A 22,430-nucleotide genomic window follows, 5' to 3' on the forward strand; every position below is an offset into this window, starting at 1 on the left:
GTTATTCGGGTGGAGGAGTGGATGGAGGAGGGACACGTCTCCTCGCCGCCCGATCCGCCGCCAGGTTTAACCACCTGATGGCGTGTTTGGTGACCTCCGCGTCCGTGGCTGACCGTGTCACCACGTTTTTCCTCACAGCACCTGTAATCAAACAGACAGGTTTTATGTAATAGGTTTTTACTAACTTTAAGAAGAATGCACACATTTGGTGAACAACAGGGTGCATTAATGGCCACTGTTAGGCATGTGTAACAGTTTTATAGTGTGCTTTATATATTTATATATAAATATTTACATATTTATAGTGAATTTCCCCAAATGTTTGACCTGTAACATGGTACATTATTTATTTAGTTCCACTTGTCATTTATTGTTGGTTCCGATGGGGCGCTAATTGGGGTCGCACACGCCCAGACTTCCTCTCGTTCGGCAGTTTGGAAAGGGGGTAAGTTGGATTTATGAGTCCTACATCATAAATGTTTTGTTTTAGCCGTTGTCTCATTGTTTTCATGACACATACAGTATATATCTTTCATGGTGTATGAATGTTTACTATGGGTTCCGCTGTTCGCGGATCGGCAAATATGCAAATGAGTGTAATAAGATCTGAATTGAATGAAAGGTATTCAAGTAGGAGCTAACGGGCTAATTATGCTGTCGTAGGGATGTCAGCGTTATCTCCAACTGCCCGCGTGTGATATACCCTGTTGTCCTATGTTACAGGTATGTGTGTTAATAATATTTAAAGATCTGTCAGTATTTAATTTATAATTATTCATGTATTTTTATTATTTTCATTTATTATACTTGGTACACACTATACGATCACAGTATTGTCTTCTATTATTTTGTGCTCTCGTTCGGCAGTTTGGAAAGGGGGGATGTCAGCGTTATCTCCAACTGCCCACGCGTGATATACCCTGTTGTCCTATGTTACAGTTTGGAAGGGGAATAAATGCTGTCAGATCCACTCCACGTCTCCTCTGCATTATCGGCCAACTAGTCACACGAAAACCTGTGAACATTAATGTAACAGGCTGATCGAAGTCTGTTACACATGCAAACATGCAAAGTGCTTCGATAAACCGAGTATTTTGTTTTGGGCCTACTGTAGCAGCAAGGAGAAGACTACTGGAGCAAGCACCTTGAAACATTTCGAAAACGAAGCAATAAACGGCAAATAGAACCAGCTGAACAACCGCAGTCGGTATTATTTGATAATTTAAAACTGTATAAGACGAGCCCTAATGTAGAGGATGATCCTTAGCCCCCGCCCCCATGCGTCTTTTGGTAATTTGCCTAAAATCCAAAGTATTTCTAAACAGCACTCCTGCCGTTTTCCTTCTCTACCTAAACTGGTCGCGGAGGCACTGCACTTGACATGCTAGCTCTGTTGGCTAACCTTTAGCTAACACACAGCATTGAGACTAGTAATTACTGCCAGAGACCGGAGTGAGGGGAGGCGGGGCTATGTTGGCGCTGATGTGTGCCTGTTAACTCGCTGTCCGAGAGAATAGAGCGAGAAAGCGCAGCTGGTATTTGTGTATTGATACGGAAGAGAATTATTATAGAAATCTATCGCAACCACCAGGCAGCCAATACGTTTGCGTGCGTTTACTTCGATAACATGATGGGCCTGTTGCCCACACCTGGGGTGCGTTTCTCTTGACATGATAATCCACTCATAGGCGCCGGAACCTATGAGGCCGCGGGGCCATTGGCCAGCCCACTTTTCATGGAAAATAAATAAATTATAATAATACTTTTTTTAGCCTGTATTGATTAACTATTTCGTTTCTTAGTAATGTTTTGGCCTTACATTGTTACTATGCAAACGAACAGAGCTTCGGCTCCCCGCGACCTTATATTGATTGAGTCTAAAACGTTCTCAACGATTCAACCAATGAGAGTAGGCCTTTTACAGCAATGGCGTTGCCATGGCACATGGGTCTTGTAATGTGACATGCTTGCGATCTGCGATTTTTTATTCTGCGACGTTCGAAACCCCCACGACGAAAGTTTGTCATTCCAGAAATTTGGGGGAATCGCATGACGTATCCATTGTTGACTTTGAGGGAATCCGGTGAACAGCTGGAGCTCACGGGCAGGAAGTGTTACTAACTAGTAAAGAAACTAGTAGCCTAAAGTAAAGACTAGTAGAGATGCGCGGTTGGCATTCATACCCACGGACACCGTGGATAATCCACGGGTTAGGTGGATTGCGTGAAAGAAAGTAAAGCGGGAAATGAAATCGCGCGCAAGGCAGCATGGGTATACCCAGGCTAGTATTGGCATATCCACATTCTAGAATCGCACCCATGGTCAACGCCGAAGGAAACTGAAGGCATCAAAAAGAGGAAATCTCACAGCAGAGTGCCTGTCAGAAAGGTAGGATTTTTTTTATTATCATTTATTATTGCCCTGTCTGATAGTAAACAGGAACATTTTCACTAGCATATTGTCCCTACTAAATAAGTGACCGGGTCAGGTTTTCACTGAAGCGCTAGCTATTGCATTGTGTTAAACATAACATCAGGCATAGGCCTACCTGACTGAAAATGTGCTTAGGCAAAGTAGCCATCAGCTGCTCAGGGTGTCATGGTCATACTATGTTTGATTTCGAGTAAAAAAAAAGAGACATCAAACGTAAAAAGAAAAAGGTCTGGTATAGTAGCCTAGTCTAAAAAAAGGCTACACGGTCATATTTGATGACGGTTGCTAAGATTTTTGGTAGTGGCTATTTGTACGGCGACCGTAAGAATAGCAATTAGGCTATTCATACGGCGCGCCGTAAAAATACTGCATTAGTCTATTTTCACTGCAGGTTAGGGTTAGGGTTATTACTAAAATTACGGTCGGCCGGGTTAGGGTTAGCGCCGAGCAGGCTGATAGGTCAAGTGCGGTCATGTGACAAGCTCGGTCGCCGTACGAATAGCCACTGCCAAGATTTTTAAGGCTGCCCCAACAAACTATTGACTTTGAACGTATTTAATATTACTATGAATTATATACTTACTGAAAAGCAAGGTCTTTGTTGCCATCCTGCTAAAAGGCTTTTTGTTGTTGACACCCTTCCAATTGAACTGATGGGACACCTCATCAGTGAACAGCCTGCCCAGGATGTTCCAGGTCACCCGCTTCACATCCTGGCCTCCAATGTTGGCCAAAGAAGAAATCTAAAAGGCAAAGACATCTTTTTTTAAATAGACAGGTAGGTAGACATTCCTAAGCTTAGGTTGAATTTAAAATGTTTTTGTTCCTGTTGAAAGCGTCCAGAAATGTAGAAAAACTGAAAAAAATTAATGATCTAAACATGTACTTGGCTCACACCCTCATGGACCTGTGCCACCTTTACACACAATGCCAAACCAGGGAGATTGTCACTCACTGACTGTCCACTCGGAAAAGGCGGTTCAGGACAGGCCTGTTCAGGGCTGCTTAAATAGAATATTTGCAATAATCATGGGCAATCAATAAACCTAAACCTAATTAAGTAAGAAAACTCACCACTCTCTGTCGAGCTGGGCCATTTGACGGTTCTTTTAAAAACTGTTCAAATTCCTCCACTGCCTCCAATTGTTCCAGGGGAAACTGAATGCTGTCCGGCATCTCCACATCTGGCCCCGGGGTGCTGTTCATCCTACTGGTGAGTAGGTTCACCTTAGCCGTAAGCTGGTCGTTTTGGTTCTTTATCGTTTCCAGCAGGCTTAGTATTTGGAACTCTGCCGCTGTTGACAGACATGAAATATGGCTAAAATGTAGTGTATCAAATATATCACGTTTCAGTGTTTATCCTCATTACTCATATTACTGAAATTAGCTATTAACATTAGTAAATGACAAAAGTTATTGACAAAGTTTGAGGAAAATATGTGATGGTGAATCTTTTCCAAAATCTGTGGCACAGAATGACCCTCCAGTATTTGTCGGTTATTGCTCACCAGAGCAGGGAATGGTATCGGCCATTCTTCCCCCTTGCCATGTTGGTCTGTAGGCCAGGCTGGAAGAAGGCTGCATGTTGAGGGCTGGTACGGGGGGTGGAGGGAGTTGAGGAGGGACTGCCGTTCCTGGCCCGAGGTGGGCGTTGTGCGAGAGTCATCTGTTAACCATGTCTGATAATACCCATGGGGCCTTTCTATTCACTAATATTTCAGATTTCAATATATCAGTCCTTACCTTGAGTAACTCCCTGCATGTTCAATGCGGGTGCAGGGTGATGCAGTCCTGCCTAGGGTTGCCAACCGTCCCGTAAAATACGGAATCGTCCCTTATTTGGCAATTAAATGTTGCGTCCCGTATTGAACCAATACGGGACGCAATTTGTTCCGTATTTCCATAAATGTCCAATACACATGTCTGTCACACACACAAATACAAAATCTAACAATAATGATCAAAACAAAACACAGGGAATACTACGGTCAGCAAAATTGTCGCGGCGGGATCTACGCAAGACCCGCTCCGGTCATCTGTGTGTCTGCGCATGCGTGTGGTGGTCACTGTTGCCTAGCGACAGACACCACACACCGGCGCTGCTCACAAAACCCGCGCCTTTTAAAAATGTCCACTACACCCGATACTCCACCACGTCCTCAAAAGCGTAAACGCTTGCAGAAGTACGGACGTGAGTGGGAAGACGCACATCCTTGACTGGACAGCGTCAGTGGAGATGTTTACAAGGCAAGTTGTCAAATATGTCGGCGAGTGTTTTCAGTGGCGCACGGTGGGCTGTCTGACATCAGACAGCATGCAACAGGAGAGCAACACTGCAGACACGAAAGATCACAGAAGACCCAAGCGTCAGTGTCACAGTTCTTCATACCCCAATCATCTCCTGAGGTTGATACGGTATGGGACATTATGTTGTGATTGATTTCCTATCTGGTTGTGCTTTTGCCAGAACATCGCAGTGCATGGGCAGAGCCTATTTTAGTAAACTGTTGTGGTTTGATTGATTGTTTAGGATGTTGAGTTTTAAAAGTCGAATGAACGACCATTTATTTAATATACAGAAGTATATAAATATTATATATGGCCATTTAAAGAACAAATCATACTAATGGATTATCAGTTAATAAATAAATAAATACATTTGTTAAAAGAAAACCTTTATTCTTTAATATACATACATTTCCTAGATTAAAAATGTTTGTAGAGCTTTCTGTGTATTCTGTGTCACAATTTTTATATTTTTGAGGAATGCAGTTTTCAGTGATCATTACATCAATTATATTATTAGTGTGGATTAACTGTTTGGATGACCTGACTTCTTTTCGAGTGACAAGACAGGCAGCAGACAAATGTTCAATTTGATCAACAATATGTCATCCCACTCCTCCTCTCTATATTACCGCAGCTGAGGTGACACAGGTGTACCACACAGTAAGACACAACCTCAGCTACAACAGTGTTGACTGTGCACATAAACTGAATCAAAAGATTCTCCTGGATTCAAAAATTAAAAAAAAAAAATGTATAAGGACAACAATGGCAGAGTCAGTGGTTAAAGATGTCCTTGCTCCAAAGGCAGTGGCTGATGTTCTCAAGGCCCTAACATCAGATAAACCCCTCCCATTTTCCATTCAGACAGATGCATCAAATAAAGGAAACAGGAAGATGTTCCCCCTTGCTGTTCAATACTTCACGGGGTCACCAACAAAATGCTGGATTTCATTGAAAATGCAGATGAGTCCGCTGCTGGGATTGTAGCTCTCACAGAGCAGTCGCTTGACAAATTTGGCTTATCGTTGGATCATGTGACAGCATTTAGTGCACTGCAGACAACACAAATGTGAATTATGGAATTCACAACTCTGTCTTCACCAACTTGAAGAAGTAACAAAAAGATCTGCTGCAAGGAAACTGCGATGCCCATATTTTGCACAACACAGTGAAGCATGCTCTTGACCAGCTCACTGTAGATGTGGAAAATGTTGTGCTGAAGGTCTATGCCTTCTTTTCCACATCTGCCAAACGAAGAGAATCACTCAAAGAGTTTTGTAGGTTTTATGATGTTGAGTTCCAGGAAATTCTGCAACATGTCACAACCAGGTGGCTCTCCCTTAATCCAGCCATCACCCGGCTAATGCAAACCTGGATTGCACTGAAATCGTACTTCATCAGCCTGGGGGGAGGAGTGTCCTAAACAACTTCGAGCATTGTTAAAGTTCAGTGAGGACTCAACTGAGGAAGATGGAGACATTGTGGAGGTTTACCTTCTTTTCTGCAATAATATCCTCTCTCTCTTTGAGGAAGTTGTAAAGAGGCTGGAGAGTGATGAAACCACCTGTGTTGAGTTATATTCCATCATGGAAAACTTCAAGCAAAAGCTCACACAGAGACGAGATTAACAGTTCTATGGCTACTTAACTAAATTGAAGCTGCAGCGTCTCCGTCCACTTGATGCTGACATGGCAAGGGCAGATTTTAGTGCATTCCTCAACACAGCACTCTCATATGTTGAGAAATGGTTCAACTTTTCGGAACACTACTGGTTGTTCTCACTGCAACCTCTCTCTCTGCACCATGGCACCATGACCTTTACTGACATTGAGAGGGTGACCACCAAGCTCAACCTCATCCATAAAGTCAACATGGATGAACTTTATGATGAATGCTCCACAGCAAAACCCATTCTGAAGAGGCTCAAAGAAGATGCTGAAGATGAATGGAAGTCCAAAGGTGTGGCTGCCAGGTGGGTGGCTCTCTTTCGAGTAGCTGACCTGCCAAACATGTTGTCTATCACCAGACACATCCTGAGCATCCCAGCATCCACTGGATGTGTGGAAAGGATCTTCTCCAGAATGGCCAACAAATGGAGTGACTGCAGGAACAGGTGCTCCACAGAGCTCATGAGAAATGAGCTCCTGATCACTCTCAACTTTGAGCAGTCCTGTTCAGAGTTTTACAACAGCGCTTTAAAAGACAAAGAGTTACTCAGTGCTGCAAGGAGTAACAAGAAGTACACCTGGAAAAAGAAGTAACAGTTTTGAGGGGAGGAGTAATGTTGAGGGAAGGAGTAATGTTTTGCACTCTCTTTTTTTACATAAGTTTATAAGTGTTTTTGTTGTTTATTTGTACTGGTTTTTTTTGTAAAAATGTTCAAAGAGAGTCCCTATAGTTATGCACTTAAAAAGTAACATGAAGTTCTCAGTTTATTTAGTTTATATTTTAAAAGTTCATTGCTGCACACGCCACACAAAGAGATTTCATTCAAGATTTAATTGACTGCACTTTATAAAAGAATGTTATGTGGTAATAAAGCATTTCAAGCTTTAAGTATGACTAATTCCTTTCTTGATCAACCCTTTACTAAAAACACCAGCACAAAATAAAACATACCACTGCTGCGGGCGCCCCGCCCCACAGGAGTCGGGCCCGTGGTGGCCGTCCCTTATTTTAGTTTCTGAAAGTTGGCAACCCTAGTCCTGCCCAATGGTGAGATGCTAAGGGAGATAAATTGGTATTAAATGTTTGTGATCTGTTAACCATGGTAGGCTGCGAGCTACAGGGCCAAACAATGGCAAACAAAAAATCTCTGGTCATGCTGAACATTAATTTGTATGTTTCATTTTGGTATGCACTACCTATTTCAACCCCATGAATGGATTGACAATGTGTTTCAATACAATTTGATAAATGATTAATTTAATATTACATGCTGGATGCTAAGACTTTTCAGGCAATATTGCATGAATGCAGTTGTTTTTAGCTGACAAAATATTGGGCTGAGATTTTGAAAGTTACAATTTCAGTAGAGTATGCAGAAAATCTGAGATGAGTGACCATTGCTGTGTTACGATAGATGGGGCTGTATTCACAATTATTATCAGTATTTACCTGGACAATTTTCTCCAGGTTGAGGAGCAGCGAATCTGCTGCCTGGCACTCGGCGAGATAGTGGAGCTGGAGGAATGGATACACGGTGAGGGGAATATCTTTAGCACTACGAATGTTAAAGAGCCCATGCCATTAAAATGGGGCCTGCCCGTAATTCCGACGCCTCATTGTTCCGACGTCTCAATGTTCCGAAATATTTCCCATTAGATCGACATGCCACTATTCCGACGGTTCAATGTTCCGAAAACGAAACCCATTGGTCCGAAGGTCCGTTAGTCCGACTTTTCAAAAAGGAGGCGCATTAGGCCGACGGTTCAATATGCTGAATAGGAAAAGGAGTTTTATACCTCGCTCGCTCCCTCTCTCTCTCACTCTCTGTGTGTGTGTGTGTGTGTGTGTGTGTGTGTTGGTGTGTGTGTGTGTGTGTTGGTGTGTGTGTGTGTGTGTGTGTGTGTGTGTGTGTGTGTGTGTGTTCGTGCCCGTGTTGAGAATTAGACCTCCGCTCTCTGTCCATGGCGCTGCAACACCGTGTCGAAATGAAGTGAAGCGTTGTCTTTTTGCCCTCAAATACATCGTGAACGTGATATGTAGGCCTAGGTTGTATTTTGGAGCCAGAGAGAGAGTGAGAGAGAGAGGGAGAGGGAGCGAGCGAGGTATAAAACTATTTTTCCTATTCGGCATATTGAACCGTCGGCCTAATGCGCCTCCTTTTTGAATAGTCGGACTAACGGACCTTTCGGACCAATGGGTTTCGTTTTCGGAACATTGAACCGTCGGAATAGTGGCATGTCGATCTAATGGGAAATATTTCGGAACATTGAGACGTCAAAACAATAAGGCGTCGGAATTACGGAATGGCACCATTAAAATCACATTTTTCCTATTGTTTGTTAAATAACATAGGTCAGAATAAGTTTGTGACCTGTGGTAAGTTTGAAATCTATGCAGTTTGTCTGCTGTATGCAATAGCCAATGAAAGGAAAAAGGCAGAAGAAATTATCTGGATAAGGTGACACTGCTAAGTAGCGTTGTCAAATTATTATTCATGGCCCTGCCCACTTGGTTGGTTCGTAACCACCCACAGAAATTCTGAAGGTTTCGTGATTGAGCAAGTGCTAAATGTTAATACGTGTACTGTACGGTAGTTGCTAAGTTCGTAGTAACAGGCTAGTTACAGAATTTTGAATTCAATGGCAGAACGACATCGAAGTACATGAACTGCGACATGCTGCCTGCCGTCGGTTGCCGCGAGGCACCACCGCCGCGAAGCACCACCGCCAGGCAGCGGGCAGCCGGGTGGTGGTGCCTCGCGCCGGCAGCAGGCAGCGTGCGGTTCTGTCTACTACATATTGATGTGGAAGTGGAAGAACCAGAGACGAAGTCCTTTGTGATTCATTATATCGTCTGGAGGTGCACACAGCTTTTGGCCGTGATAATATGTAATAATACATATAGATATCTATGTATTATATGATATTATTTAGATATAGAGCTCCAGGACTGTAACGCAAGTGTTGTACACTTCCTTGTTATTTGGATAACCGTTCTGCTGTTGGTGTTATGGCGCATAACACGTCGGACTCTCGTCTCTGGTATTTCCACAACGAGACTCGTAGTGGGGGTTATCTCAGCCATGGTTGAGAATGAATTGGGGGAAAGGAACTTTGGCTTTGACTCCCTGAAGTCATGAACCACGACATGGAGGAGAAACTGTGCTTCTCCTCTTAAATGTTGCCAATGGTACTGAACACCCTCTCACTTGGCGCAGAGGAAGGTGGACAGCAAAGGTATCTCCTGGCCAGGCCAGACAGTCCCTTGAAGCGGAAACCGTTGCTCTTCCACCACTCCAGTGGGTTCCCCTTTTTCCGGTCTATGACAGGCTCCCTCATATACCGTTCCAGCTCTTCAATGATCTCCTCTGGTTCCTCGTCCTGAGGGGTTGAAGAGAGCATGTTGTCATACAGACTGTCTAGAACACTGTGGGCCCGTCCCTCCTCCACTCTCTGTCGTTTTGGATCTCCCTCTTCTTCCCAGGCAGTGTCTCCTTGTGTTTCTGGTGGATTCCTCTGTGCTTCTTCCATTACCCAGGCTTTGGCTTGACCTAGTGTCTCTGGTGACAAGGGCCGCTCCTTGTAGCGTGGATCGAGCAGACATGCGAGCACCACCTCTTTTGCCTCTTTCACCTTAGAGAACCTTTTCTCCAGGCTCTCCAGCATGGTCTTTCTTAGAGTCTTGATTCCTCTGCTGTTTGGTCCCTCTGACTCAAGCAGACACTTCAGGACTGCTACACATGGTATAATGCAGGAAGCAGAGGAATCGGCCTTACTCATTTTAAGTGTTATATCTTCCAGTGGTGTCAGGGTCTCCGCCAGGTTTGCTGCCACATCCCACTCCTCTGCACTTGGACATACAAAATTGCCGTGGTCACTAGAATAGGCTGTGATTGCTCTCTTTTGCTCAATCATCCTGGCAATCATATGCAGTGTGGAGTTCCACCTGGTTTGCACTGCCTGGATAATGGAATGGTTAGGAACACCAACCTCTTGCTGAATAACAGAGAGTCGTTGTTGTGCTACCACTGAATGGTTGAAGTGTGTGGCTATTCTTTTTAGTTTCGCCAAAATGTCCCCCACCATCCTCTGGGAGTGGAGGCCATCATTGATTACCAGCTGAAGAGTATGGGCAGTGCAGCTCAGGCCAGGCATCTCTGCAAGTCTCATGCCTTTGATCATGTTTGCGCCGCTGTCCCTCAGCACCAGGTGGACACGCTGTGTGTCAATGTCCCATTCTTTCAGTAAGTTCAGGAAAGTCTCAGCAATATACTTGCCTGTGTGGGACCCAAACATGTCCTTTACATTTAACACAACTTGGACTCTCTCACAGTTCTTGTCAATAAAATGAGCTGTGAAGCTCATTAGAGCCTCAGTGGATCCCGACCAACAGTCATTAGTAAAAGCAATGCTGCTTCCTGCATTTTCCACAGAGAGAAGTTGCTTTACTCTATTTGCAACTTGAGAATACACTTCTCCCATCAGCTGAGTGCGGAAATACTTTTCACTTTTTTGAGGATACCTGTGCTCTGCCACGGCCAGGACTCTTTTAAAACCTTGACCCTCCACAACGTCATAGGGCAATATATCAGTGGCAATCATTTCCATTATTAGTTTGTCCAGCTCCTTTGTTCTCGGGTCATTTAGGTTCCACTTTGTGTTCCTATCAATCACTTGTGCAAGTGTGGGCTGAATAGTTTTCTTAGTTAGTGCTTCTGCCTTTCTTTGTGCTTCATGAAGAGCCTGTCTTTGTGATTCCACATAAGCTTCATTATGTCTAAGTCTCAAGTGTTGCCATAAGTTGGTTGTGTTTCTTGTTTTTTGACGGCTTGATCCCTGGCTCACAGAAGCTGCACATGCATTACAAACTGCTTCACCAGTAGGCCCCTTGGTGAAGTAGTCCCAAACCTTGCTATGAGTCTTATCTGACATCTGTAAAAGGAGAAAAAAGTCATAAATATGCATTGGCTTAAGAAATAAAGTTTTAAAAAATATTTCTTAAGTTACTTGGGGCATTTTGAAACTCGGATATAAAGCATTTTCCATCTGCAACGCTTATACATACATATACCTTATTTACAAATTATGCATTAATAATAATTTACGGCAATCAAATGTAAAATAAATAAATAACTCCCAATGTGCTGCGCTCGTGAGCAGTGACTAACACGTGCGCACTGAGCAGTATGGTCTCACCGTTAGAGTCTACAGTATAACAAATTAACATGGCCGCGTCTTGCGTACATTGGTGAGGTGAGCGCGCAGCTGCCTGAGCGAGCGTGCTTTCATGTTTTACGGTAAAATTCAATCTCCTCTTTTTTACTCCGGCTAAAGTTGCTAGTTAGTGAAGGGAAAAACGGTCTGTCTAGTTACTGGACCAGATGAAATGAGACGGAGAGGTAATAAAGTCTGTCGGCACGAGGACCTTGGATTTATTAAGTAAAGTGGCAACGGTTATACAGAGTCATAAGCGTGAGAAATCGAATATGTCTAAGTCCCTAATCAGCGCTGATGGTTCGTCCGGAGCTTCGCCTCCGTGGAAGGTCTGCTTCAGAAGAAGGTGAAGAGTCTCTGTGTGATACAGTCTTATACTGTATCTTCCTCCTGATGAGAAGTGTGCGTTTGAGATGTGTGTGGTTCTGTGTGTTTTACTTGACCTTGGCTCCCAGGCCCTGCTGTGTATGCCTCCTAACGGGGGAGAGCTCCTCGTGTCTCTCAGGCCCTTGGTATGGGCAGATAACGGGGGAGAGCTTCAAAGTGTCTCCTGTGTGCGGCTCTCCCGTTCTTGAAGATGCTGCCAGCCTGGGAAATGGGGCCTTCGGCTCCGGCCTTGACCTAACTATATTCTCATGTATGTGTTATGTGTTAAAAGTTGACTATATTGTAAGTTGACTGCCATGTGATGTGCTCATTAAGCTAGGGTAGGAGTTAGCTATACTTATAATGTACATGTGATGTACTCAGCAGGTTATTTTGCCCAACATTAGCAAGGCTAGGTTAGCTTTACTGTGTGTGTGTGTGTGTGTGTGTGTGTGTGTGTGTGTGTGTGTGTGTGTGTGTGTGTACTTTTCCTTTTTTTAAAGGTCCCATGACATGAAAATCTCACTTTGGGAGGTTTTCTAACTAAATATGAGTTCCCCTAGCCTGCCTATGGTCCCCCAGTGGCTAAAACTTGCGTTTGGTGTAAAACTAGCACTAGCTGTTCTGCTCGCCTTTGAAAAAACGGAGGCTCAAGCACGCTGATTTGGAATGTCTGTGCTCATGACGTCATCAGGAATCTCAGCTCCTCCCCTTACGTCGCAGAACCCGACAAAGTCGTTTGTGATTCATAATATCGTCTGGAGGCGCACACAATATGTTATATGATATAGATATCTATGTATTATATGATATTATTTAGATATAGAGCTCCAGGACTGTAACGCAAGTGTTGTACACTTCCTTGTTATTTGGATAACCGTTCTGCTGTTGGTGTGATGGCGCATAACACGTCGGACTCTCGTCTCTGGTATTTCTACAACGAGACTCGTATTGGGGGTTATCTCAGCCAAGGTTGAGAATGAATTGGTGGGAAGGAACTTTGGCTTTGACTCCCTCAAGAACATGAACCACGAATAGGAGGAGAAAGGGATCTTTGCCGGGCAGCGCTTATGCACCTCCGCCTCCCGCGGTGGTCTATGGAGTCAGAACAGTCTCATTATTAATGAATGCACAGAGAAGGATTCACAAATGTATTTTGTGATTTATACATAAATTACTCTCTTCTCACAAATACATTTCATTGCACACACAAATGGATATCGGCATGTATAAATGTAAAATAAATCCATAAACAAAAATAAGTTTCACAAACATATTTCTGATCCACACACAAATATGTCTTGTTTTAAATAAAGGTAATATAAATCCATAAATATATTAATTTAAAAAAGATTTGCAATTTTCATCAAAAATGTATTTGGATGTTGTTACATTTATGTACAAACTGTTAAACTTGAATTTACAAGACGCTTTTCATTTGTGAGCTTGTTTGCATTTGTGTGTGAAACTGTCTGCATTTATGTGTGGATTTTTGAGACTCTCCTGACGTCGCTAGATTCACAAATGCATTTTTTTCAACAAGGAACTCTCTGTAGCCAATCAGATGCCTCCTTCGATTTCAGCCAATCACATGACTGCTTTCCCACGAGGGGTACCTCAGCATGGCCAGAGCACAGCATTTTCTCTGCGCATTTTGGGTTGCTTTTCGGTTAAAGTGTTCAGCGGCAGCCTCAACCATTGACAGGCCTCAACATGGCGTCTGGTAATGGCAATCCCGATTCAAGTGTAAGTGAAAAAAATTCTAGGCGTGCATGAATAACGCATCATGAATGTATTGTAGCTTTTTAATACTACCGTTAGCTAACTAGTTGGCCATATAATGCTTTTAGACAACGGATCATAAACTCATTTGCTAGCATAATATGATCCTACTAACATCAGAAAACATAACCTTATCGGTAATTCACTTGCTAAAGCTTACCTGTTGTTAATGCATCCAAAAATAAGTTACAGGCAAACCATAATAACTAAATAGGTAAATAGCTTACTACAATGGATTTAGATAGCTACAAACTTGTCAATATCGTTGGCTAGAGAGAATAAAATAACTTTTTTAAATACTTTGAAGTTGTTATGTTGGCAGCAGCTTGCACACATCATTGTCTTGTTGTCATATTTTATTCATTTATCCCCTAGGAATCACTAAAACGTGACATCCTTGAGCGATTGCACCATCGGCTGGTACACATCTTGGAGAGGCAGCCTCTTGACATCGAAGGGTTACAGTTTGCGTGCCGTCAGGACTTCATTTTATTAAGTGCTCTAGGTGACATAGTGGATGTAGGAGAGGATATATTGTCTGCACTTGCAAGTCTGAATACTGTTATCCAGCAGGAGAGAGAGAATGAACAGACATTTGTAACTCTGGAATTGCAAAGATGTTCTGGACGTGGGCGTCCGCGATTGACTGTGTCATTAGAGACTCTCACACATCTTGTTGAACTTGGGCTGCCATCAAAATGCATTTCCAAACTCCTTGGTGTTTCTAGAGCAACACTATTTAGGCGGATGGCTGAAAATAATATATTTATTTCATCTTCATATAGTAGCTGCAGTGACGATGAATTGGATGTATTGATCACAGCAATAAAAAGCACAATGCCAGATGCTGGGTACACTATAGTCCGAGGTGCTCTACTCGCACAGGGACACAGAGTGCAATGGGGCCGAGTGTATGCATCTATGCATCGTGTGGACAGCGTTGGTGTGCTCGCCAGGATGACCAGATTGGGATGTGTGGTGAGGAGAACGTACTCTGTTCCTTTCTCGAAGTACTTGGTGCACATTGACACCAATCACAAGCTCATCAGGTATGTCTGCATGTTATGTATGTAAAATTCATTTTTTTTCATGTCCAGTTTTGTATTTTGTGTAGGCCTATTGTATTGCATCTTTGTCTGATTTTGTTTTGTTCACATTCCCACAAATGTTGTATTGTGAGACCCATGCTGCCAGAGCTGTTGTGTAGTGTCTGGGAGTTACTTCTTCTATGATTTCTTTAACCTAGGTACAACTTTGTTATCTTTGGGGGCATAGATGGCTATTCAAGAAAGGTAAGAGTTTTCACTCTCTGGGACCTAGAACTGCAAAATGTTGCTGACCATCCCTGTTTTAAGCAAGGAGGATGTTTTTCTCATTCATAAGCCAGTTTATTTTGTACAATCTGGTGATCCTTAGGTAGAAATATTTGTCATCTACTCTTTTCCATTGCTGAGGAGAAGCAGGCTTTGTATGAATTCACTTGATAAAGTTGTTATTCAAAATTTCCGGTTGACCTATAACATTTCTTTCAAAGTGTTCATCTATCCTATTCAGTGAGCTCTGACTTAATTTCTCATATCATAAGACTTGTCTGATCTGTCACATGATCCCGTTATGTTTAATAATTCTGTAGTGAGCTTTCTTGCTGTTGCACATGTCATTTGGGCATTGATTGTTTTGGCCCTTAGAAAACGTTGTCAACTGACCTATGTCACGAGAAAAACTGATTCAGCATAGTACTAATGTATTGTTCAATCTTAACTTGTAGATTATGTACCTGAAAGTAGCTGACAACAACCGGTCTGACACCCACTTGGACTTCTTCAATGAAGCTGTGAACAAGCATGGGTTTCCTCTGAGGTATTCACATTATTTAAAATGTAATAATATTTGTGTGATTGCTGACCTATCCAGAAAATTCCGATGCTAACCATCAAATAGCTTCCAGGCCACTTAAATGCACTCTGAAACTTGTAGTAGTTATTTTGATGCAGCTATAGACATTGTTAAAGTCTGATGACAACACAATTCGCCACAGCAGGGGTTATCAAAGTCTTTCTTTATACTGTGGGCCTACCCAAATTATTTCGTGGGACAACACTCTTGCAAGTAGATGTTACCAATTTATCTGAAAGTGAAATTGCTTTGCTTACCGATACAATTAGCAATGAAATGTTTACAGTTCAACAAATTCATAAAGGTTTGTGATTTTTCAGAGTGAGAGGAGATCATGGAGGAGAAAATGTGGGAGTAGCGGAATTAATGTTCTCAGTTCGTGGCATTGCCGGGAAAAGCGTGCACAATCAACGGTGAGTAAACCCTCATTTTGGAAGCTTCAAGATAAACTTGATTTTATGATTCCTATTGAGAAAGCTCGATTAGCAGTTATTAGAAGACCATTCCTTCAAGAAAATTTGAATTTTCTCAGAAATTCACTGACTATGATCATAAACATTTCTAAGCAAATAAAATGTAGTTTTTAAACAAATCTAATCATATTAAGAAACATTGCTGATGATTCAATGGGTTGGGCTGGGGCAAAGTGAACAGTTCTTGAAAGGATCTTAAGTATACTTGAAAATTTAATTTTTAATTTCCTTTTTAAATACAGCATTGAACGCCTCTGGCGTGATGTCTTCATGAGTGTTACAGGTGTTTATTATAACATCCTGCACTCTCTTGAGGATCAACACCGGCTTGACATCAGCAGCATCCTGCACATTTTCTGCTGCCACTACGTTTTTCTGCCACGCATCCAGGCTAGCCTGGATGTCTTCAGTGAGGCGTGGGACAACCATTCCATCAGGACAGAGCAAAACCTGACACCAAATCAGTTGTGGCATGTGGGCCAGTCCCTAAATCCTGTTGTTGATCCTGAACCTGAGGTAAATTATGTTTTTTTTGTTTTTTTTCAAATGTCTTGACAATCTTTTGTTGATCCTTAATCAGTAAAAAAGTCAAACATTCTAAAATGTAGGTTCTGATCAGCGTTAACCATAAGCGCACCCCCCTTCTTGGATTCAAACAGCCTTGGCTTTGTGCAATAAACAAAAGGGTTCTTTCTACCACAACTGTACAGTACCTTAGGACATGTGTTTGTGATGTATTGGAGTATATGATATGGGCCAGTAGTGCCCAGGTAGTCGGTAGCCGCGTTGACATGGACACATCTGTTCCGCATAGATTTCTATGCGGAACAGAAAATGATCATGCATACGCCTCATTCGGAATACAATTATCTGTTCGGCATAGATTCTATGCCGAATAGAAGAGGTGGTGTAGTCCGTTTTAATCGCCATGTATACACTTATTCCGAATAGATTGGGGTTAAACTTAGAGCAGCCGCAGTAGTTCGCCATTGGTCCACTGAGCTCCGTCGGTACTTTTAAGCACACCGAACTTCACCGCTGTCAAGGAAAGTGGATTTATTGCCTGATTCACGTCTGTTATCACTCCGTAAAAGTAGTCCGTTAAGCGTGTCCGGTTGCTTGGCGACGGGACATGGATGTTTATTAATGACGTGTCCGCGCGCGTCCGAAATAACTGTAAATGAGTAGGCTACTACTAGTACTTTTGCAGGCTGAACGTTAAAATACTTCTTAACTTAGAGAGATGGCATCTGCAGTAGTGCGCAATTGGACCTTCGAGGATTCCTGGTCACTAAATTCCCGTAAGACCACTCTCTCCCACCAGTCTTGGCTGCGGACTCCCAATTCCAAATTCCTCTTGTTTGCGGCGGAGCTTAGGGTAAATATAAAGATTTGACGAGAAATTGACGTTGCTGCGCTGTCCTGCTCCTTCTTAATTGAAGGAGCAGGCAGAGAAAAGCTCTCCTGCTGTGCTTTCATTAAAATCAAATTTAAAATCCCCGATAGTGATACATCCATTATGTCGCCGCCGGTCCAGAGATGTGTCAGGTGTGCGCGAGAGACATAACGTATACAGTACATTCGGAACACATTTTAGGAACAGATCTATGCCGGATAGAAATCTATGCGGATCAGATGTGCCATGTAAACGCGGCTACAGAATGAAGAGCCAAGCCAATGTATTACACTAACAAGAGCTTAACGTTAATTTGAACTGATTTTTATATTTCCACAGTAAGTAAATGTGTTGCAAAAAAATGGAACTTAACTTAATTCTTATACTTGTAACACACCTTTAATATTCTTCCATGATCGATAGATTGTTGCATCCCCTTTTCTATCAAACTAACCTATTTAAAAAAAAAAAACAGCTTGTTTACGGGTGCTATGATAAATGGATATTGAATGTTTATACACAATATTTCTTTGACAGGGTATACTCATACCAGAGATTGAATGGGAGGAGTGGATTCACAAATGAGCCTCATTCAGGCGTCAATGTCCCTACGCTGGACATTCCTCTCTTGGATCCTGAAATAATGCCGCTGCAAGAAAACATTGATCCATTGCAAGAGTCTGCATGTTTCGGAGTGGACATATATCTCAACACTGTCCGATATGTTGAGAACCTGTTGGAGGCTAGGTAATTACATGCTCGGCGTCGTACGATTTAAGGTCTGCCACAGACTAAGTCCTGTCTTGAGCTCTGACTTATGTCTTGTTATTGAAAAGCCTCTATGGGCAGAAATCTTTTGCATTTGTGTGTATTTGAATTGCTTTGCTTGAAAATGTAAAATCTATATCTGAGATAATTTGAAATTGCATTGTTAAACATTGTTAACTGAGTAAATAGAATATAATTTTCAGTAAGGATTAAAAACTCAAGATTGGTACAGTCTGGAAAGTGGTTGACAAAATGATGCTGACTTAGTCATTATCTTACGTTTTTATATAATAAATGGATTTTTCTTCAGTAGCTTCCATGCCATGTGACTCACTCAATCAGCTGCATAAATTACTACATAACCCATATTTTCTAGTTCAAATTAATATTTTTATGGAAAATGTTTATTTGGTGATTGTCAATCAATATACATTTGAACAGCCTTCCAGTTTATAAAATTCTTGAACATCGTCTTGAACATCTGAAAAAATCTTTAACTCAACAAACTCAACAAAATCTTTAACTCAACTGGTTTTAAAACTACACAAGACCAAATCCGGAACTGACAGAACTGATGGCCATCATCATTTCCTGGCGAAAGATCAGGTAGGTTTGGTAGTGGCCGGGGAGCTTCAATTTGTAGAAGCAGGTAAAAGCCGTCGGGTAGGTCGAGGTTGCAACTTCAACAAATAGCTTTTTTGCTGGCAGCTCCCAGCCAACCCAGAACCTCATGAGGTCACGCAGCACCTCTGGTGACGCTATGGAAGAGAACATTTTATGTACGTGAAACCTCAAAAGCATTCCTTCCAAAAGATGACATTTGGGCCTATGCAACTTGCTGCATGCACTAAAACCCCAAATTGTGTGCTGATTATTTTATATCAGAACTGGCATCTCTTCAGCTGCACTACACTTACTATATTTTGGTCCATTCTTAAGTCCTAGCTCCCTCAACAACTAGGTGCAAATAGATGGGAGATGCATTATTTAGAAGAATTGGAAAAAAAAGTGTTACCTTCCTCTATGAATTTCCTCAAAAATCCAGTGATGAGACTGACTTTCTCCAATGGAACAGGGTCATCCTCTTCCTCGTCGCTGTCAGATTTGGGTTGTGGCCAGTGGATGTTCTGGATGACAGCCTACAGTGGATCAAATCCAAGCATGTTTCATCAAGACAAACTCTTCTTAGATGCTGCAGAACAATCTTAATAGTAAAGCATGTTTTTACACTGACTAACAAGTTCAATTACAGGAATACTTATAGCTTAATATAAATCCAATTAAGACACGAAGGCAGCAAACCTGTGGCTTAAGCTCCTCATTTGACTCCCTCGGAAAGATTATGGGTCCGACATCTGGTCTACTCGAAAGAAGCGGCCAGATTCCTGTCTCTTTAAGACCTCTGCGGATCTGCTTGATAGGCAGCCTAACACAGTGAATTACCTGCAAACAGAATTGATAGGACAGAAGGCAACATTTAAAGATGCGGCATGGCAAACCGATGACCTAATTGGTTAGACTAATGTTACCATTATAGTTTAATAAGGTAATTTATAAAATGATTACCGCATGTGAAAGCAGTTCCTGGAACAGCCAGTCGTGATTGGTTGAGGTTGGAACAGGGAGATCCCAGGACAGGCAAAGATCAGTCACACGGGTGGTTTCTGCTGCAGTAAGTTCTGTATTCTTCAGCTAAAACAGGCAGACATCCACAAAAGCAGTACAGAATTTCAGAATAACATGCCAAGTTGTTTTCTGGGCAATCCACAAAAAAGGGTAGACACAAATCACCTTTTGCTTAATATCGAGTTCTGAATCTATTTGTTGATGCATTAGATGACAAAACAATGCATCATTGTGGTGCATTAGTGTACTGTATGTACACTTTCAATAACATTACTTACAAAACCAATTGTTTCCCGATGGTCAAGATCAGGACAGTCCAGCAGGCTCAGAGCTGACACTGCTGTGTTTGTGCTCCCACCAGTCAACAGGGTCACCACAGGCAAACTGATTCCTGACACACCATAACCACCATGCAGGAAGGAATGGCCTATCATTCGACCTGCCATCTCAAACAGGTTGCTTTCCCGAAGCACAACAGCTGCAGAGGGAACCCGATGTTCTTTTTCCCCTTCAAAAAGGCTTGAAAGAGCCGCAGAGCCTTCATTTAAAAAGAGGGAGAAAATCTATCAGACACCATGTAATGTGAAAACATTATGTAAGGCAAGCAGCCATTAAACATGCATGACCACAGTGGAACCAAAACTCAATCTTTGGTGGTTTATTTAAATAAAGCTGAGTGTTAACATGTCAATAATATTCCCCCATTGAATGCACTTTAAGTCAAAGGAATAGGCAACAATAAATAGTGCAATTAAGATTAACAGTTTCTGGAGGGTGTTAACATGTGCGACAACTTTCTATATATATATATATATATATATATACACATACACAGTATATACACAAACCTAAATTGATACTGAAGCCAGACTTCAGTTTCTGCATGGCCATTGACAAAACATGTCGGTTGACACCATCGCCGACTGCTGCATCTCCTATTAAAATAAAGATGAATACAGAAGAAGAGTACAAGCAACCACATTATACGGCTATTGTGCTACACACTTAAGATTAAACTACAACAAGCGCAACAAATTCTGTCTTCCATGGATAAAGTAACATGCACTAAAACCTCATTATGCAATTTTGAGTAAAAATTCAGTTGATAATGCCTCTGCTGAAAATAAATAAGTTTTGCTGTTTTTTTATACCTCTCAGCCTGCACCTGAATGGACTTGCCCAGTTAACATCATTCCTTTTATAGAATGAAATAAATGAACTGTCCTGTTCTTCTTCAAACATGTTGAGAGAGAGGAGGAGGCTTGGACATTCAGAGCTACGGTCCAGGAGATTTTCTCTGAACAACTCACAAGCTTTCTGGGGGTCTACTTCAGTGGCCCATGCTAAAAAGAAGAAAATAAAAAAAAGTTGTTGGTGCAGGGAAGTTCAGAAATTGTATGCCTTTCAGTGACATTCTGGAAGCCCAGCATTTTAAAGCAATATATTAACTGCAGGAACTGAAATCAATGTTCCTTTTAAAATGACTGGATCATTTTGTAGCAAGATTTCTCATTTATGGCTAAAACGTTTTTCTAGTTTCATAGTACACCACAGCAGTGATAGTTACGAAGAAACAACCTTCTGAAGAAGATGGCGCTAATCGTGGGCGTGGCACTGAAGGTCCTGGTTGTTCCTCTCTCGTTGGACCAGCTGCTCCATTGTGAAGATCAATGCCCATTCTTAGGACAGACAAAAAAATATATATATATGTGTTACTCGCAAGAATGACAAACAGACAAATCATGACTAGTGATTATATTTCACATATTTCTTTCTGCATATAGGCTCCACCATCATATCAAATCAGAACCCTAAAAAGTATCTAGCTCTGCTATGATTTCCACTGTGATTATAAATGGGCAGCACATGCTGATGCAGCCACTTTAAATATTATTCACCTGACTCAGAACATGAACCTGAACTATACGTCTTACCCGTCACCACATGTGCTTGCATGAGATGGGAGGACACAAATTGGGAACGATGCAAGACAAATTGGGCAAACCTACAAAAAAAGAAAATCAATATTTTTAGAGATGTGATATTTGCTAGATACAGGATATATTCCTATGCTAAATAATGAGTACCGGTACATAAATGCGTGTGTCCCTGTACAATAGGCAAGTTTGGTGAGATATTATACCCTGCAGCTTCACACAACTGTAAGCATCATGTCATTATGTCCCAAAACATCTGCTACCTTGCTTCCCATGGTGAAAAAAAGAATAAGGCTATATTACTGATTTGCAAAGTTACATGAAAATACATCAAATACCTCTGAGGATTCTCCGTTCCATGTGGTAGGCGAGACTGGCTGCTCAATAATAGGAGAATCATCAAGAGGTGTCTCACATTCACTCTCCTTAAAAGAAAATAAGAGCTAGTGCTATAGACTTTGAAATAGTCATTTGCAAAAGCTAAAGTATTACATGTTCATTTGTAGGAGAAACATTTGAATAACAGCTTACAATCAATGTGCCATTGCATCCTTCCACATGTAGCGGCAAAAGCTGCAAAGGC

The 22,430-nt window shown here is 41.9% G+C and overlaps 1 long non-coding RNA gene and 1 pseudogene across 1 annotated transcript; one reads left to right on the forward strand and one right to left on the reverse strand.

The window, feature by feature from the left end:
* Positions 1-278: 278 nt before the first annotated feature.
* LOC115532432 (uncharacterized) lies at positions 279-979 on the forward strand. Its single transcript, XR_003974035.1, has 3 exons — positions 279-445; positions 664-723; positions 940-979. It is a non-coding gene; the product is annotated as an uncharacterized LOC115532432 (long non-coding RNA).
* A 6,199-nt stretch (positions 980-7,178) lies between these two features.
* LOC115532616 (zinc finger BED domain-containing protein 4-like) lies at positions 7,179-11,321 on the reverse strand (annotated as a pseudogene).
* Positions 11,322-22,430: the final 11,109 nt, after the last annotated feature.

The sequence above is a fragment of the Gadus morhua genome, chromosome 19, assembly GCF_902167405.1.
Source record: "Gadus morhua chromosome 19, gadMor3.0, whole genome shotgun sequence".
In the NCBI taxonomy this organism is placed as follows: domain Eukaryota; kingdom Metazoa; phylum Chordata; class Actinopteri; order Gadiformes; family Gadidae; genus Gadus; species Gadus morhua.